We start from the raw sequence: 18,856 nt of genomic DNA, 5'->3' as shown, positions 1-18,856 counted from the left end.
GACCTGATTGGTGACAGGTTCCAAGCGTGCATGGCACGCGTTCAGCTCGTCGCGGAGGTCATGCCCGAGCAATCTCTGCTGGCTGACTTGTTCTGTACGTGCATCAGAGGCCTTGGAGCGACCTCACTCTATTTTACTGTGTGACCTCCGGCTGGTGGATAGCGATTATTCCACCACGCGCGAGGGCCTACTCCTCATGGGCAGGTTTCCGGTATGCACGATCTCTGGTGGGGGTAAATTTCTCCTAGAGGGGTGTGAGGATCCTGCCCTGCTCCCAGTCGCTCGCGCTTCATCTCTTGAGGGCCTTGGGTTCTCCCACGTAGGCCTGAGGAGTATCGGCATTGGGGGTAGGACTGGTGCTGGAGGCAGGGTTGCTGCAGCAGTGGACACCAAGTTAGCTGCCCTCAGGGCTTGCAACCCCCTGACTACTTCCTTGAGGAACTCGTTCTGGTGGAGGACTTGCTGTTGCAGGTCTTGGATCTGACCCACGGACGTCGGCGCACTCGGATCCATGGTCGTCAAGATAAATCCCTCTGGCAATGGAGGTGGGGGTGGCAGTGCCCTTGGGCCTCGGTTGGATTGCCCCTGCTCTTGGACCGTGTTTGGGCCAACTGTCTTGGTTTCTGATGGTTGGGATCCTATCGTGACTCCTACCGCCGGTAGCTGGGATCCGATTGGTGCGGTGTTTGTTCACCACAGGGTCTGCTTTCTAGTCTGCCCCCCTATTTGAGTTAACATAAAACCGCAAGCGTACGGGTCAATCGTAGCTACGGGTCGAACATGGGGAGATATACGCCACTCTATTTAACTAACTTAAAAGTAATGCAAAATGAACCAATTAAAGTGTTAAATTAAACTAATTAAACTAACGAAAATCAATGCGTCCTAACTCATAAGCATCTAACAAAATTAAGGGATTAAATCGGCATCCTAACACATAAGCATCTAACCTATCAAACTAAAGCGAATTGAAAGGAATAAAAATGCAGCCACACATACTAACCACATAAAAAGAAATAAGGGAATAAAAATGCATCCATAAACCACAACCATATAAAATTAAAATAAAAGAAATAGAGGGGGAAGAAGAAGAAGATAGAGAGAGATAGAGGAGATGGAGAATGAGATTGAGAGTTTAGATAATAAAACCTGGATGTGCTTGCATGAATGTAAATGAAAAGCTTGAATACTTGCATAAACTTACCATGGCCTCCTCTTCTAAATCTTCAAGTCTTGTCATCAACTTAAGAACTTAGACTAGAAGGCTTAAAACCTAAACTAGAATTAAGAAATTACAACCCAATTGAAGACTTAAATTGAAATTAAAGCATAAACTAAACCTATTATAACCATTAACTAAAAATTATAAAAGCAAACTAGAACTTAGAGAAGTCAAAAATCACAAATTAGAAGGAGAAGAAGAGAAGAAATTTCACTAAGTAAATGAGCAATTTCTACAAGAGAGGTAGGGGGTATTTATAGGTGGAAGAGAGGAGAAGAGAGAAGATAGAAGTGTAGGAGAAATATTCCCTAAGAAAAGAGAATATTCTCTTCTCTTTCCTCTTTTACAATGCCTTGAATCCTAAGAAAAAAAGAAAAAAAAAGAAAAAAGAAGAAGAGAAGATTGTTTACATAGACCTTCTATTTCTAGAAAAATAAACTTCCAATTCTAACAAGTGCTTCCTTTTCTTTGTAGATATCTTCTCCAAGCAATAAAATCAAAGCATCTTTGATTTTTCAACCTTCCATAGATGAGAAAATATAAATCTATCCCAAGTAGAATTTCAGAACTGCCCTTGAGAAGTTGGAGGAGAGAGAGAGAGTAAGGGTGATGACTAGGATTCCTTTAAGAATAAATAAAATACCCATTCTGTCCTTCAGAAAACGTGGAGCATGGGGTGCTTATATAGGCCTCACCATTGTGTTCCTTACAAAAAATCACCCAAAATAGACCCAGATTTCGTCCAATTCGGAGTTGGGGAGCCCAAGATATCTCAAGTTGAAGTTGGACTGTCCAGAGCCTTCCAAATGGAATCTTTCGGGTACAGTAAAGTAACTTCTGATAATTAGATTAAGGCCCCTGAAATCCGAACTTCAACTTCACTTTATCCCCATCTGACTGTTAATAATTATAAATAAACCCCTACAGACCACTTTCGCGCGTCGTTACGAAAACGGCCATAACTTCTTCGTTTCAACTCGGAATCAAGTACCGTTTGAACCGTTGCGAAGCTGACTCGATGGGCTAAGCATCCATACTATTAGCACCTCTAAAAATCTTAAAAACATCTCCTTAGCATCATCTCCTCCATTTTCACAATAATTCACCTAAACCCTGAAAAGCACAAGAAAGCACCGAGTAACTCTGTCCAATGTGGTAAAATGTATGCTTTATGCCCTAAGATTTCACACATAAATGTGCTCATCAGATTCCCCCACAGTTGAACGTTACTTGTCCTCAAGTAAAGAAAAAGATAAACTAACCTAGAATGCAAAAAAAATCCTAACTCACTTTCGTAGGAATCACGATTGCACTTAGCATGTGCAACAAGCCTTTCAACCCCTAGGTTACCCCTAGTGGACGAGTTGTGTCTCGTGCGTGTTTGCAGTGAATAAATAAAAGAATGATGTAAATTTTTCTCATGGCATAAGTAAGATAGGGCACACAATCTCAAAGAAATACTCAACTAAAGATTAAGGAGCCAAAGGTTCCCCCACACTTGAATTTTATCACCCCACGTCAATTCAAGTAACAAGCATGCATCAAGGTCAAGGGATCTCCTCATATTTTCTAAACACTACTCACCTTCAAGTAAACCACTCATAGCACTGATGCATCCAAAGACTTAGGCATTGAGTATTTTTTACCATACTTTCTTTTCCAGGCATTAAGGCAAAAGCTTTTTTTTTTTTTCTTTCTCAACAACAAACTCTTTTTCTACTCTACTACTGTTCTCTGAATGACATGGTGGAGCATACACCAGACACCCAAATACTTGGTAGCTTTGCTTTTTGCATGTATCCATAAGACATTGAGACATTGATGCAAGAGTTTTTTTTTTTTTTTTTTTTGAGTTTCCTTCCAAGGAATTTCGATCAAGTCACCCTGTTTCATGAGGCAAAGTGCCCTGTCTAGTCCCAAGGAATTCCACTTTTCTTTCTGTTTCTCTCTCTTTTTTGTTTTTTTCTTTTTCATTTACTTTCACTTTCATGCCTTGCCACAAACAAATTGGTCTCAACTACTAGCCAAAAGATCAAAGGGGTCCATAAACACATAGAGGAATCTAACCATCACATGAAGTAGCACTCATATTTTCAAACTCAATCCCCATCACCGGATACAAACCAACTACCATCCTTGAAAAGGGATTTTTTTATTATTTCGCATGCTAGGAGGGCACCTAATTCCCTCTCACTCTCGCTTTGTAAATCGAAGAGACTTATGCACATAACCAAAAACTATCGTCACAATCAAAATTCACTAAATTCACAATTAAAGTCCAACACACCCCCCCACACTTAATTCATGCAGTGTCCTTGATGCATCCAGAATAGAAAGAATAAGGACAAGGGAGGGGATACATACCAGGATATCAGGGGTCAAGGTAAAGAGGCTCATGGAGATCCATGACCTCTTCTTCAACTGGAGTAGGCATCTCTATGTACGGCTTCAATCTTTGGCCATTAACCTTGAAAGTTGCTGCTGTACTTGGATTGAGGACTTCAATAGCCCCATGAGGATAAACTTTTTGAATAATATAGGGGCCATCCCATCTAGAACGTAGCTTACCTGGAAAGATATGCAAACGAGAATTGTACAACAAAACATTCTGGCCTACCTCAAAAGATTTTCTCAAAATGTGCCTATCATGGAAAGCCTTGGTTTTTTCCTTGTAAATTCGGGCATTCTCATATGCCTCATTCCTAAGCTCTTTCAACTCAGATAGTTGGAGTTTTCTATGGGCACCTGTAGTGCGTAGGTCAAAGTTAAGCTTCTTGATAGCCCAAAAGGCCTTGTGCTCAATCTCTACAGATAAGTGACATGCCTTTCCATACACCAGACGGTACAGAGATTGACTAAGATCGGTCTTGAAGGCTGTCCTATGGGCCCACAACGCATCTTCCAACCGGTTAGACCAATCCTTGCGGTTCGGGTTGATGGTTTTCTCAAGAATTTGCTTGATCTGCCTATTTGAAACCTCAACCTGGCCACTGGTCTGGGGATGGTAGGGTGTGGCCAACTTATGGACGACACCATACTTTTTTATAAGGGCCCCAAAAGGTCGATTATAAAAATGCTTGCCCTGATGACTAATGATAGCCCGGGGAGTACCAAAACAGGAGAAGATGTTCTCCTTCAGAAATTTCACAACCACCTTGTGGTCATTGGTCTTACAAGCAACTGCCTCAATCCATTTGGACACATAATCCACAGCAAGTAATATGTACAAGTTACCAAAAGAGTTAGGGAAAGGCCCCATGAAATCAATACCCCATACATCAAACACCTCAACCACCAGAATTGGGTTGAGGGGCATCATATTTCTCTTAGTAAGACGCCCTAAGGATTGGCATGAAGAACATGCCCTGCAATAAGTAAAAACGTCTTTAAACAGACTAGGCCAATAAAATCCACACTGTAAAACTTTGGCCGCAGTCTTATTAGGCCCAAAATGGCCTCCACAAGCCTGACCATGGCAAAAAGATAAGATAGATTGTTGCTCATGATCAAGGACACATCTCCGGATTACTTGATCCGGGCAGGTCTTAAAAAGATAAGGATCATCCCAAAAGAAATACTTAACTTGTGAAAAGAAACGATTCTTATCTTGGGTGGACCAATGTGCAGGTGTCACACCCGTAACCAAATAATTAGCAATGTCAGCAAACCAAGGTTCACTAGACACTGCCATCAGATACTCATCAGGAAAATTCTCGTTGACTGGAGAATCAACAATCAAGGAATTAGGCAGCCGGGATAGATGGTCTGCAACCAAATTTTCACACCCTTTCTTATCCCTAATTTCAAGATCAAATTCTTGTAACAAAAGAACCCACCTAATGAGGCGAGCCTTGGCATCTTTCTTCTGCACAAGATATTTGATAGCTGCATGGTCAGTATAAACAATCACATGTGATCCAACCAGGTAGGGCCTAAATTTCTCTAAAGCAAATACAACAGCTAAAAATTCTTTCTCAGTGGTGGTATAATTAAGCTGTGCATCATTAAGAGTCCTACTTGCATAATAAATCACATGGGGTAATTTGTTGATTCTTTGCCCAAGAACAGCCCCTATAGCAAAATCAGAGGCATCACACATAAGCTCAAATGAAACTGTCCAAGTTGGAGCTTGAATAATGGGGGCTGAGGTCAAAGCTCTTTTCAATTGCTCAAAACTATCATGACACTCAGAAGAAAAATCAAATGGGCAGTCCTTTGCCAAAAGAGAAGTGAGAGGTCTAGCTATCTGGCTAAAGTCCTTGATGAATCTCCTATAAAAACCTACATGGCCAAGAAAAGATCTAATGTCCTTCACACTCTTGGGTGGTTGTAAATTGGCAATAAGGTCCACCTTAGATCTATCAACCTTGATCCCTTCTTTGGACACAATGTGACCAAGAACTATACCTTGCTCTACCATGAAGTGGCACTTCTCCCAATTTAGGACCAAGTTCTTTTCTATGCATCTTTTAAGAACCAAAGAGAGATGATGCAAGCAATTAGAAAAAGTAAAGCCATGAATAGAAAAATCATTCATAAACACCTCTAGGAAGTGCTCTACCATATCAAAAAAGATACTCATCATGCACCTTTGGAATGTAGCAGGGGCATTACAAAGCCCAAAAGGCATACGTCGGTAAGCAAAGGTTCCATAAGGGCATGTGAAAGTGGTCTTGTGTTGGTCCTCTAGAGCAATAGGAATTTGGTTATAGCCTGCATAACCATCAAGAAAATAATAATATTCATGGCCAGCTAGTCTCTCTAACATCTGATCAATAAAAGGCAAGGGGACGTGATCCTTCCAAGTTGCCGCATTCAATTTCCTATAGTCAATGCATACTCTCCATCCCGTTTGGATACGGGTTGGAATCAACTCATTTTTGGCATTCTCAACTACAGTGACTCCTCCTTTCTTAGGCACAACCTGCACAGGACTCACCCATTGGCTATCTTTAAGAATAAATAAAATACCCATTCTGTCCTTTAGAAAACGTGGAGCATGGGGTGCTTATATAGCCCTCACCATTGTGTTCCTTACAAAAAATCACCCAAAATAGACCCAAATTTCGTCCAATTCGGAGTTGGGGAGCCCAAGATATCTCAAGTTGAAGTTGGACTGTCCAGAGCCTTCCAAATGGAATCTTTCGGGTACAGTAAAGTAACTTTTGATAATTGCATTAAGGCCCCTGAAATCCGAAACTTCCACTTCACTTTATCCCCATCTGACTGTTAATAATTATAAATAAACCCCTGTAGACCACTTTCGCGCGTCGTTACGAAAACGGCCATAACTTCTTCGTTTCAACTCGGAATCAAGTGCCGTTTGAACCGTTGCGAAGCTGACTCGATGGGCTAATCATCCATACTATTAACACCTCTAAAAATCTTAAAAACATCTCCTTAGCATCATCTCCTCCATTTTCACAATAATTCACCTAAACCCTAAAAAGCACAAGAAAGCACCGAGTAACTCTGTCCAATGTGGTAAAATGTATACTTTATGCCCTAAGATTTCACACATAAATGTGCTCATCAGATTCCCCCACACTTGAACGTTGCTTGTCCTCAAGTAAAGAAAAAGATAAACTAACCTAGAATGCAAAAAAAATCCTAACTCACTTTCGTAGGAATCACGGTTGCACTTAGCATGTGCAACAAGCCTTTCAACCCCTAGGTTACCCCTAGTGGATGAGTTGTGTCTCGTGGGTGTTTGCAGTGAATATACACCCAAAATTCAATAAATAAATAAAAGAATGATGTAAATTTTTCTCATGGCATAAGTAAGATAGGACACACAATCTCAAAGAAATACTCAACTAAAGATTAAGGAGCCAAAGGTTCCCCCACACTTGAATTTTATCACCCCACATCAATTCAAGTAACAAGCATGCATCAAAGTCAAGGGATCTCCTCATATTTTCTAAACACTACTCACCTTCAAGTAAACCACTCATAGCACTGATGGAACCAAAGACTTAGGCATTGAGTACTTTCTACCATACTTTCTTTTCCAGGCATTAAGGCAAAAGCGTTTTTTTTTTTTCTTTCTCAACAACAAACTCTTTTTCTACTCTACTACTGTTCTCCGAATGACATGGTGGAGCATACAACAGACACCCAAATACTTGGTAGCTTTGCTTTTTGCATGTATCCATAAGACATTGAGACATTGATGCAAGAGTTTTTTTTTTTTTTTTTTTTTTTTTTTTTGAGTTTGCTTCCAAGGAATTTCGATCAAGTCACCCTGTTTCATGAGGCACAGTGCCCTGTCTAGTCCCAAGGAATTCCACTTTTCTTTCTGTTTCTCTCTCTTTTTTGTTTTTTTCTTTTTCATTCACTTTCACTTTCATGCCTTGCCACAAACAAATTGGTCTCAACTACTAGCCAAAAGATCAAAGGGGTCCATAAACACATAGAGGAATCTAACCATCACATGAAGTAGCACTCATATTTTCAAACTCAATCCCCATCATCGGATACAAACCAACTACCATCCTTGAAAAGAGATTTTTTTATTATTTCGCATGCTAGGAGGGCACCTAATTCCCTCTCACTCTCGCTTTGCAAATCGAAGAGACTTATGCACATAACCAAAAACTATCGCTACAATCAAAATTCACTAAATTCACAATTAAAGTCCAACACACCACCCCACACTTAATTCATGCAGTGTCCTCGATGCATGCAGAATAGAAAGAATAAGGACAAGGGAGGGGATACATACCAGGATATCAGGGGTCAAGGTAAAGAGGCTCATGGAGATCCATGACCTCTTCTTCAACTGGAGTAGGCATCTCTATGTACGGCTTCAATCTTTGGCCATTGACCTTGAAAGTAGCTCCTGTACTTAGATTGAGGACTTCAACAGCCCCATGAGGATAAACTTTTTGAACAATATAGGGGCCATCCCATCTAGAACGCAGCTTACCTGGAAAGATATGTAAACGAGAATTGTACAACAAAACATTCTGGCCTACCTCAAAAGATTTTCTCAAAATGTGCCTATCATGGAAAGCCTTGGTTTTTTCCTTGTAAATCCGGGCATTCTCATATGCCTCATTCCTAAGCTCTTCCAACTCAGATAGTTGGAGTTTTCTATGGGCACCTGCAGTGTGTAGGTCAAAGTTAAGCTTCTTGATAGTCCAAAAGGCCTTGTGCTCAATCTCTACAGGTAAGTGACTTGCCTTTCCATACACCAGACTGTACAGAGATTGACCAAGATCGGTCTTGAAGGCTGTCCTATGGGCCCACAACGCATCTACCAACCGGTTAGACCAATCCTTGCGGTTTGGGTTGATGGTTTTCTCAAGAATTTGCTTGATCTGCCTATTTGAAACCTCAACCTGGCCACAGGTCTGGGGATGGTAAGGTGTGGCCAACTTATAGACGACACCATACTTTTTCATGAGGGCCTCAAAAGGTCGATTACAAAAATGCTTGCCCCGATCACTAATGATAGCCCGGGGAGTACCAAAACGGGAGAAGATGTTCTCCTTCAGAAATTTCACAACCACCTTGTGGTCATTGGTCTTACAAGCAACTGCCTCAATCCATTTGGACACATAGTCCACAGCAAGTAATATGTACAGGTTACCAAAAGAGTTAGGGAAAGGCCCCATGAAATCAATACCCCATACATCAAACACCTCAACCACCAGAATTGGGTTGAGAGGCATCATATTTCTCTTAGTAGGACGCCCTAAGGATTGGCATGAAGAACATGCCCTGCAATAAGTAAAAGCGTCTTTTTATAGACTAGGCCAATAAAATCCACACTGTAAAACTTTGGCCGCAGTCTTATTAGGCCCAAAATGGCCTCCACAAGCCTGATCATGGCAAAAAGATAAGACAGATTGTTGCTCATGATCAGGGACACATCTCCGGATTACTTGATCCGGGCAGGTCTTAAAAAGATAAGGATCATCCCAAAAGAAATACTTAACTTGTGAAAAGAAACGATTCTTATCTTGGGTGGACCAATGTGCGGTGTCACACCGTAACGGATAATTAACAATGTCAAGAAACCAAGGTTCACTAGACACCGCCATCGATACTCATCGGAAAATTCTCATTGACTGGAGAATCAACATCAAGGAATTAGGCAGCCGGGATAGATGGTCTGCAACCAAATTTTCACACCCTTTCTTATCCCTAATTTCAAGATCAAATTCTTGTAACAAAAGAACCCACCTAATGAGGCGAGCCTTGGCATCTTTCTTCTGCACAAGATATTTGATAGCTGCATGGTCAGTATAAACAATCACATGTGATCCAACCAGGTAGGGCCTAAATTTCTCTAAAGCAAACACAACAGCTAAAAATTCTTTCTCAGTGGTGGTATAATTAAGCTGTGCATCATTAAGAGTCCTACTTGCATAATAAATCACATGGGGCAATTTGTTGATTCTTTACCCAAGAACAGCCCCTATAGCAAAATCAGAGGCATCACACATAAGCTCAAATGAAACTGTCCAAGTTGGAGCTTGAATAATGGGGGCTGAGGTCAAAGCTCTTTTCAATTGCTCAAAACTATCATGACACTCAGAAGAGAAATCAAATGGGCAGTCCTTTGCCAAAAGAGAAGTGAGAGGTCTAGCTATCTGGCTAAAGTCCTTGATGAATCTCCTGTAAAAACCTGCATGGCCAAGAAAAGATCTAATGTCCTTCACACTCTTGGGTGATTGTAAATTGACAATAAGGTCCACCTTAGATCTATCAACCTTGATCCCTTCTTTGGACACAATGTGACCAAGAACTATACCTTGCTTTACCATGAAGTGGCACTTCTCCCAATTTAGGACCAAGTTCTTTTCTATGCATCTTTTAAGAACCAAAGAGAGATGATGCAAGCAATTAGAAAAAGTAGAGCCATGAATAGAAAAATCATCCATAAACACCTCTAGGAAGTGCTCTACCATATCAGAAAAGATACTCATCATGCACCTTTGGAATGTAGCAGGGGCATTGCAAAGCCCAAAAGGCATACGTCGGTAAGCAAAGGTTCCATAAGGGCATGTGAAAGTGGTCTTGTGTTGGTCCTCTAGAGCAATAGGAATTTGGTTATAACCTACATAACCATCAAGAAAACAATAATATTCATGGCCAGCTAGTCTCTCTAACATCTGATCAATAAAAGGCAAGGGGAAGTGGTCCTTCCAAGTTGCCACATTCAATTTCCTATAGTCAATGCATACTCTCTATCCCGTTTGGATACGGGTTGGAATCAACTCATTATTGGCATTCTCAACTACAGTGACTCCTCCTTTCTTAGGCACAACCTGCACAGGACTCACCCATTGGCTATCAAAAATAGGATAAATGATGCCATGATCCAAGCATTTTAGGATCTCTTTCTTGATTGCCTCTTTCATCACAGGATTAGCCCTCCTTTGGGGTTCCCTAGAAGGTTTGGAACTCTCCATCAAATGTATATGATGTTGAACAATGGAGGGGCTAATACCTTTGATGTCAGACATGGTCCGACCTATGGCTTCCTTATAGTCCTTTAGAAGCTTAATCAACTCTTCTTCCTGAATAGAAGTCAAATCAGAAGCAATAATAACAGGAAGAGTATGATCATGTCCTAAGAAGGCATACTTGAGGTTGGAGGGAAATGCCTTCAACTCTAATGTGGGGGGCTCAATAATAGAGGATTTGGGAATGAAAGTGGATAGGGGTCAAAGGGGCTCCAAAGGTGGTTGGATGCTCCAGACCTCAGATAAGGGAGTATCATCAACACCCTCCAATTCCTGCATACATTTTTGAAATCCTGAATCAAAATCAATCTCAAAGAACGTATCAATATCATTGGAAAATCCTTGAAGCATATGCACCTCTTCATCCATGTCAGGCTGCTTGCCCAACCTAAACACATTGAAGTCAATAGAAGTATTACCAAAAGATAATTTCATGAGACCATTCCTGCAATTGATTAAAGCATTACTGGTAGCTAGGAATGATCTACCCAATATGATTGGGATTTGGTCCTTGAAGTTGGCAGTGGGTTGGGTATCTAAAATAATAAAATCCATAGGAAAAATAAATTTCTCAACCTTCAATAGGACATCCTCAATCATTCCCTTAGGAACTTTAACCGACCGATCTACAACTTGAAGAGTAATTTTGGTCAATTTCAGTTCTCCCAATCCCAGTTGTTGGTAGACATGAAAGGGTAAGAGGTTCACACTTGCACCAAGGTCCAATAAGGCATGATCAATAGTAGTATGGCCTATAGTGCAAGAGATGGTGGGGCTTCCCGGATCGTTATACTTGGCTGCTACTGGCTGTGAGATTAGAGAATTAATGTTAGCAGCCAAGAATGTCTTTTTGGGCACATTGGTGGTCCACTTTTGGGTGCATAAGTCTTTGAGGACTTTAGCATAAGCGGGGATCTGGGCAATAGCATCCAACAAGGGGATATTCACCTGAACCTGTTTGAACACATCCAATATCTTCTCCACAGAAGGAGACTTCTTGCTAACCAACCTATTTGGGAAAGGGGCAGGTGGGGTATAAATTCTTTTAGGGTTGGTCTTTTTAACTTTCTCAACAGAATCCTCTTTGGTTTCCTCAACCAAATCATCTGGTATATCTTTAGGTTCATCAGACGAACCTAAAATAGTAGGCACTTCAATGGCCTCTTCAGAAGGGGGAGAGTCAACAGGAGTATGAGATGATAAAGATTGAGGTGCACTAGCCTGTTGATACTCACGGCTACTCCTTAAAGCATAAACAACATTTATCTGTCTGGAGGGCCCTTGGTGTTGTTGGCCTTATGCAACATTGGTTGGAGGAGCTTGGGTACCTTGCTGAATATGAACCTGATGCCTAGGATTTGGCTCAGGCTGGCTAGGTAACTTCTCTGTTTCCCTCTCATGCAGGATTGTGACAAGCTGGGTGAATTGTTTTTTCATGTTATTGTGGTTTGTCATGAGAAGAGCTATCTTGTTGTCCATCTCATTCAGTCTTGTTGCCTCTCCTATATTGGTAAACCCTGGGGGTTGCTGATAAGGTGCAAGGAGAGGAGGCCTAGCAGAATTAATAGAAGGTCCTGGATGAAGACGAGGGCGAAAGGGGTTAGGAGACATTCCTTGGCTTTGTGGTGCATAGTTGGTCCTTTGGGCACCAACCTGGCCTTGATGGTTAAAGTTGGATGGGCCTGCTTGGTTCCCTTGATTCCAGGAGAAATTGGGGTGATTTCTCCATCCTGGATTGTAAGTATTGCTATATAGGTTATTTTGGTAGAGAGCACTTACATTCTTAGTGCTGGAATTGCCCACCAAGGTGTTGGGGCATTCCTCAGAAAGGTGTCCAGGGGTTTGACATCAACTGCATACCGACACATGGTTGACCTGGTTGACCGGATTAACTGGTATAGACTCTTTAAGAACTATGGACTCCAACCGTTTTATGAGGCTATCAAGTTTGGCCTCCTTGGCTGGCATACCCTCAATGAGATACCCCTTAGTGGTCCTTTCAGCCTCTTGGGAAGATTCCCATTCCCTAGTCTTATCAGCCAAGTTGATTAAGAATGTCCATGCATCATTCTCCTCAGAAAAAGAAGTAAAGTCTGCTGGACTCATAGACTCTACAAGTTGCTTGGTCTGATAATCAATACCCTCATAAATAATTTGGCATAGCTGCCACAAGTCAAAACCATGGTGAGGGCATTCTAAGAGGAGGTCCTTGAATCTTTCCATGAATTTAGAAAAGGACTCATGTGGTTTCTGCCTGAACTGGAGGATGTCACTTTTAAGCTTATTGGTCTTGTGAAGAGGGAAGAATTTTCTCAAAAAGACAATGGTGAACTAATCCCATGTATTAATGGAGTTTGTTGGCAGTCCATAGAGCCACTTCTTGGCCTGGTCTTTCAGGGCAAAGGGTATAAACCTAAGCCTAACTGCATCATCAGTCAAATTCTGGACCTTAATTAGAACACGAACCTCCTCAAATTCTTTAAGGAAGAGATATGCAACCTCATTAGCCATCCCATGGAAATGGGGTAGCATGCTGATGAAGTTGGTCTTGAGTTCATAGTTATTCCCCGTAGCAACAGGCAGACTAATGCATGAGGGCTGTGCAGCCCTGGTGGGGTAAAACCTTTCCTTAAGAGTCTTGGGTTGTTGGTCACCCATGGTCAAAGGTGGTAGAGAAGGTGGTCTTCTAATAAGACGATTACTTGAATCACGAGTCCGCACCTTAGCCACCTAAACAGATATGAGGTCTCCTTTAGAAAAATTAAAGAAAAATAAAACACTTAAAAAAAAAAAAAAAAAACTAGAAACAAGAGGGAGCCCAAGGTAGATAGTGCATCTCTATCCCTCAAAAAGTGAAACAATGGTTCAAAAGCTGTAAGGATGCCATTTAGGTTGACAACAAGGGAACCCATATAGTCTTCTATAGCCACCTACGTGCGACTCCAATATGGATTCTGATGTAGAATGGAGGTCTACTATACGTTTATGTTTCCAACACTCTCACTATGTCGCTTTCCTGTTATCAAGAGTGGTCACCTCCAAAGATAAGTCACATGTCAATCCACCCAACCAAGTCAAGATGTAGCGTCATAGGTAACTTAATCCTATGAGGGACACCAAAAAATGGAGGGTTGAAGCATATGAAGGACTTTCGATTGGGCGCACACTATTTGAAACAGAAGAGAAACAAGAAGAGATTTTCAAAAATTGATTTTTTTTTTTTTTTTTCAAAAAGTAAGAAGAGAAAATAATAAACTAAAACACTTCGAACTACTTAAAAATCAGATAAATAAAATGGACAATAATCTTCCCGGCAACGGCGCCAAAAACTTGTTTGAGTTAAAATAAAACCGCAAGTGTACAGGTCAATCGTAGCTACGGGTCGAACACGAGGAAATATACGCCACTCTATTTAACTAACTTAAAAGTAATGCAAAATGAACCAAATTAAAATGTTAAATTAAACTAATTAAACTAACGAAAATCAATGCATCCTAACTCATAAGCATCTAACAAAATTAAGGGATTAAATCGGCGTCCTAACACATGAGCATCTAACCTATCAAACTAAAGCGAATTGAAAGGAATAAAAATGCAGCCACACATACTAACCACATAAAAAGAAATAAGGGAATAAAAATGCATCCATAAACCACAACCATATAAAATTAAAATAAAAGAAATAGAGGGGGAAGAAGAAGAAGATAGAGAGAGATAGAGGAGATGGAGAATGAGATTGAGAGTTTAGATAGTAAAACCTGGATGTGCTTGCATGAATGTAAATGAAAAGCTTGAATACTTGCATAAACTTACCATGGCCTCCTCTTCTAAATCTTCAAGTCTTGTCATCAACTTAAGAACTTAGACTAGAAGGCTTAAAACCTAAACTAGAATTAAGAAATTACAACCCAGTTGAAGACTTAAATTGAAATTAAAGCATAACTAAACCTATTATAACCATTAACTAAAAATTATAAAAGCAAACTAGAACTTAGAAAAGTCAAAAATCACAAATTAGAAGGAGAAGAAGAGAAGAAATTTCACTAAGTGAATGAGCAATTTCTACAAGAGAGGTAGAGGGTATTTATAGGTGGAAGAGAGGAGAAGAGAGAAGATAGAAGTGTAGGAGAAATATTCCCTAAGAAAAGAGAATATTCTCTTCTCTTTCCTCTTTTACAATGCCTTGAATCCTAAGAAAAAAAGAAAAAAAAAAGAAAGAAGAAGAAGAGAAAATTGTTTACATAGACCTTCTATTTCTAGAAAAATAAACTTCCAATTCTAACAAGTGCTTCCTTTTCTTTGTAGATATCTTCTCCAAGCAATAAAATCAAAGCATCTTTGATTTTTCAACCTTTCATATATGAGAAAATATAAATCTATCCCAAGTAGAATTCCAGAACTGCCCTTGAGAAGTTGGAGGAGAGAGAGAGAGTAAGGGTGATGACTAGGATTCCTTTAAGAATAAATAAAATACCCATTCTGTCCTTCAGAAAACGTGGAGCATGGGGTGCTTATATAAGCCTCACCATTGTGTTCCTTACAAAAAATCACCCAAAATAGACCCAAATTTCGTCCAATTCGGAGTTGGGGAGCCCAAGATATCTCAAGTTGAAGTTGGACTGTCCAGAGCCTTCCAAATGGAATCTTTCGGGTACAGTAAAGTAACTTCTGATAATTGCATTAAGGCCCCTGAAATCCGAAACTTCCACTTCACTTTATCCCCATCTGACTGTTAATAATTATAAATAAACCCCTACAGACCACTTTCGCGCGTCGTTACGAAAACGGCCATAACTTCTTCGTTTCAACTCGGAATCAAGTGCCATTTGAACCGTTGCGAAGCTGACTCGATGGGCTAAGCATCCATACTATTAACACCTCTAAAAAGCTTAAAAACATCTCCTTAGCATCATCTCCTTCATTTTCACAATAATTCACCTAAACCCTGAAAAGCACAAGAAAGCACCGAGTAACTCTGTCCAATGTGGTAAAATGTATGCTTTATGCCCTAAGATTTCACACATAAATGTGCTCATCACCCCCCACCGCGGGTGTTCTTTGTCACCCTGCGTGTTACTGGGTTTTCCACGGCTATGGAACTTCAGTGTTGGGAACCACGTTCTGTTCGCCTGCCATGATCCTAGATTGATTGTCTGGTAGAGGTTTTAGAGGCTTGTGATAATCATTCCCACAGACCGCGCCAATCTGTTGCGTCAAGAAACTAGCCAAAGCGCGCTCTACCTGTAAAACAAGATTAGCAGAGTACCGGGCGTCGCCGGTGATCTCACTCTGATGCTTAAGTTAGATTTCTGAGCAACAGGTAATCAAATTTGAATTCAGATGATGTGATGAGTGTTACCTCCCTTACGTAAGGTGGGCGATGGGCAGAATCGTGCCCTAATAGGAAAGCTAGATTCCCAGAGTGGAGTGAGAATGTTTTTAATGATAAGTGGGATAGTGTTTATCCATAACTTCCCATGCGCCTGGTTAGGCGCAATGTGGGCGAGAATCTCGGGCCATGTTAGCTCATGGCAAGTTGTGCGTTATTTACCTGAAGTATGGAGGTCGCTCCTCCTACAGGCTGGGGTTAAGGCATTACGACCTGGGTGCGCTGTGGCTAAGCCCGACATGGGGATGAGCTGTACCCTCGGATCGCAGTCAGTGCGTATCTTGCTCCTTCAGTCTCGTACCTGACATGGTCGTTCCTTCTCGCTGGGTGACCGTCTCGCTAATGCGTGCACCAATGAGCTTGTGCTCGCTGGAGGTGGTCTTTTGACCTATCAGGAGGCAAAAAAATTTCAGTCCCTTCTTCTTCTTCTTATTCCATGATAACAAACATCTTCAGGAGTTGGCGGATCCTTCAAATCAAATGCTTTTCAGTCTTTCTAATAATTTAAGGGCCAACGATCTGCAATTGGGAATTTTTGAGAAAATTGCATGGCCTGCTTTTATCTCATGCTGTTCAAGTATCTCTTTGCCTTTGCCTTTTTCATTTCAGACTGGATATCACTTAGAAAAGAATATAAATATTAAGCCTTGAAGGGGAGAAATATGATTATAACTTAATTTAGAAATACAAAATAAGTTACCTTTTGATTTGGATTCAGGCAACACAAAGCCACCATCAAGAACCAATTCGTTGTTCTTGAATTCCTGCAAAAAAAGAGCCAACCTCACTATGAAAAGATTCAAAACCACAACGCCTTTGTTCTACCTTAACAACGACGATCCGAATCATAAGAAAGACAGAAAATCTAATCACGAATTGAGAGAAAAAAAAAACACAAAAGAGAAACACAAAAACCGCAAGGAAACAAGAGAACTTTGATAGAAAGTTGATATTGGTACGGAAGAAGCGATCGATATATGGAAGGTTGTTAACAAGTTTAGCTGTAGTAACCAACTTGCGCGTCAAGTTTTGATCCACTTTTGGATCCTCTCCAGCCCACGTACATCCAATGGAGCCGCGCCCTTTGGGTGAGAACCAAGTCAGAGTGACGTGGAATATTCATCGCAGTCAAAACGTCGCTTTAGACCTCTCCTCAGTTGTGCCCAGTGGAACTAGAAAAATATCACCTCAATTTGCCTGCCCGTCAATTTCCTCAATTCCCTCTAATAGAGTGAGGTGGACCCCACTCCGGGCAGTGTATTCGGGCAGGGGTAGGGTGGTCATTTCCACCCTCCTATTAGATGGAATTGAGGAAATTGAGGGGCAGACAAATTGAGGGGATAAAGATCCGAATCGGCTGTCTACCTCTCTTCTCCCTCCTGTGAAATGACATAACTGCCCCCTATTGACTATTGTGGTGGGAGAGAGAGAGACATGGGAGGTGCTAGCATACGCTACACAGCCGGACAAGGAACTGAAGTCTCTTTTTTAAATGGGCGAGAGAATGCTGCCTGGGCCTCTAGACCCTCTGTACACGCGCTAGCTAATGGGAACACAGTCGCAAGAACTGACTTGAGAAGGATTTATGCATTTCCATGTGAGTAGGGTGGTATTTTCCATGGGAACAGAACCATACTGTATCTAGGTGTAAGAGCCATGTTAGCCACTCGACCAAGGGGTTCTCTAGCACCTTCTTTGTCTATCTTTCTCCTCCTCATATAAAATGACCTTATTGTCAGGTATTTAGTTCTTGGGTATTGGTTATAGTATTGCTCATGCTAACTAATACATATGATCCATATCAATACCAATTGGATCAAAACAACATTTTTCATAAAAAGAAACTACACATGTATAGTATCAGCCATTCCGTATTGGTCAATAAACGATACCAGTATGAATTGGTCAATAAGTCCAATCCAATATTGATTTCTAAAATCGTGCTTGCTTCCCTTCGATGTACAATAATATTTTGTCACACCTCATTGGTGCGCTTCCTTACGCCGCTTACTCAAATAACCCTCTCTCTAAAATATATATATAAAAAATGGAATCGAACTAAATCAAAATGATAACAGACCGCTATTATTAAACGAAACCAATAAAAGCGGACAAGAAACTATCGAAACCAAAATTTACCTTACCTATTGTTTGGACCCTAATTCGGTCAAAGGAAGAAAGGCTATTTGGATTTTGGATCAGGGCGGTCATAGTTGGTTCTTATTTGACCGGAACAAAATATGTGGGGCGTATATGACTGATATGTTACATCTTCACTCGAGAAGTTTTGATCGGTTAGTAAGAAAAAGTTTGATCCACCCATTATGGAACGTGGGAAGGTGGTTCTAAGAACCATTTAAATATAATTAGTGCGGCAAAAGGAAGACAGAGGCATCATCAACAAAATCAACAAAACTCACCAATTCGACTCCTTCACTTCCGCCTACTCCTACCACCATGTGTGTCCCACACACAAGTAAGGCAGAATGTACCACCTTACCCTTGACCGAGCACCTTGCCCAAGCAAGGGTAAGGCGGTACTTTCCGCCGTGTTTATGTGTGGGATCGCACGGTAGTACTGGGCAGACAAAAGTAGAGGATTTGGATCCCAAAACTCACACTTTACATTTTATAGGAGGAGTAACTTAACATTAGTGTAGTTTCTCAAGTGTAATCTCTCTCGAGAGGTTCTAGTGTCTTTAACTGATATGAGCACGAAGCAAGGGATTAAATAGTTGCATAATGGTCACTAAACCTATGCAAGAATTT

At 40.9% G+C, this 18,856-nt stretch overlaps 1 pseudogene; it reads right to left on the bottom strand.

Moving 5' to 3' along the window:
- Positions 1-16,563: 16,563 nt before the first annotated feature.
- LOC122655238 overlaps positions 16,564-18,856 on the bottom strand; it is a 32,627-nt pseudogene continuing 30,334 nt past the window's right edge.

Source organism: Telopea speciosissima, chromosome 3, assembly GCF_018873765.1.
Source record: "Telopea speciosissima isolate NSW1024214 ecotype Mountain lineage chromosome 3, Tspe_v1, whole genome shotgun sequence".
NCBI lineage: Eukaryota > Viridiplantae > Streptophyta > Magnoliopsida > Proteales > Proteaceae > Telopea > Telopea speciosissima.
This window is presented reverse-complemented; position numbering and strand designations above follow the sequence as displayed.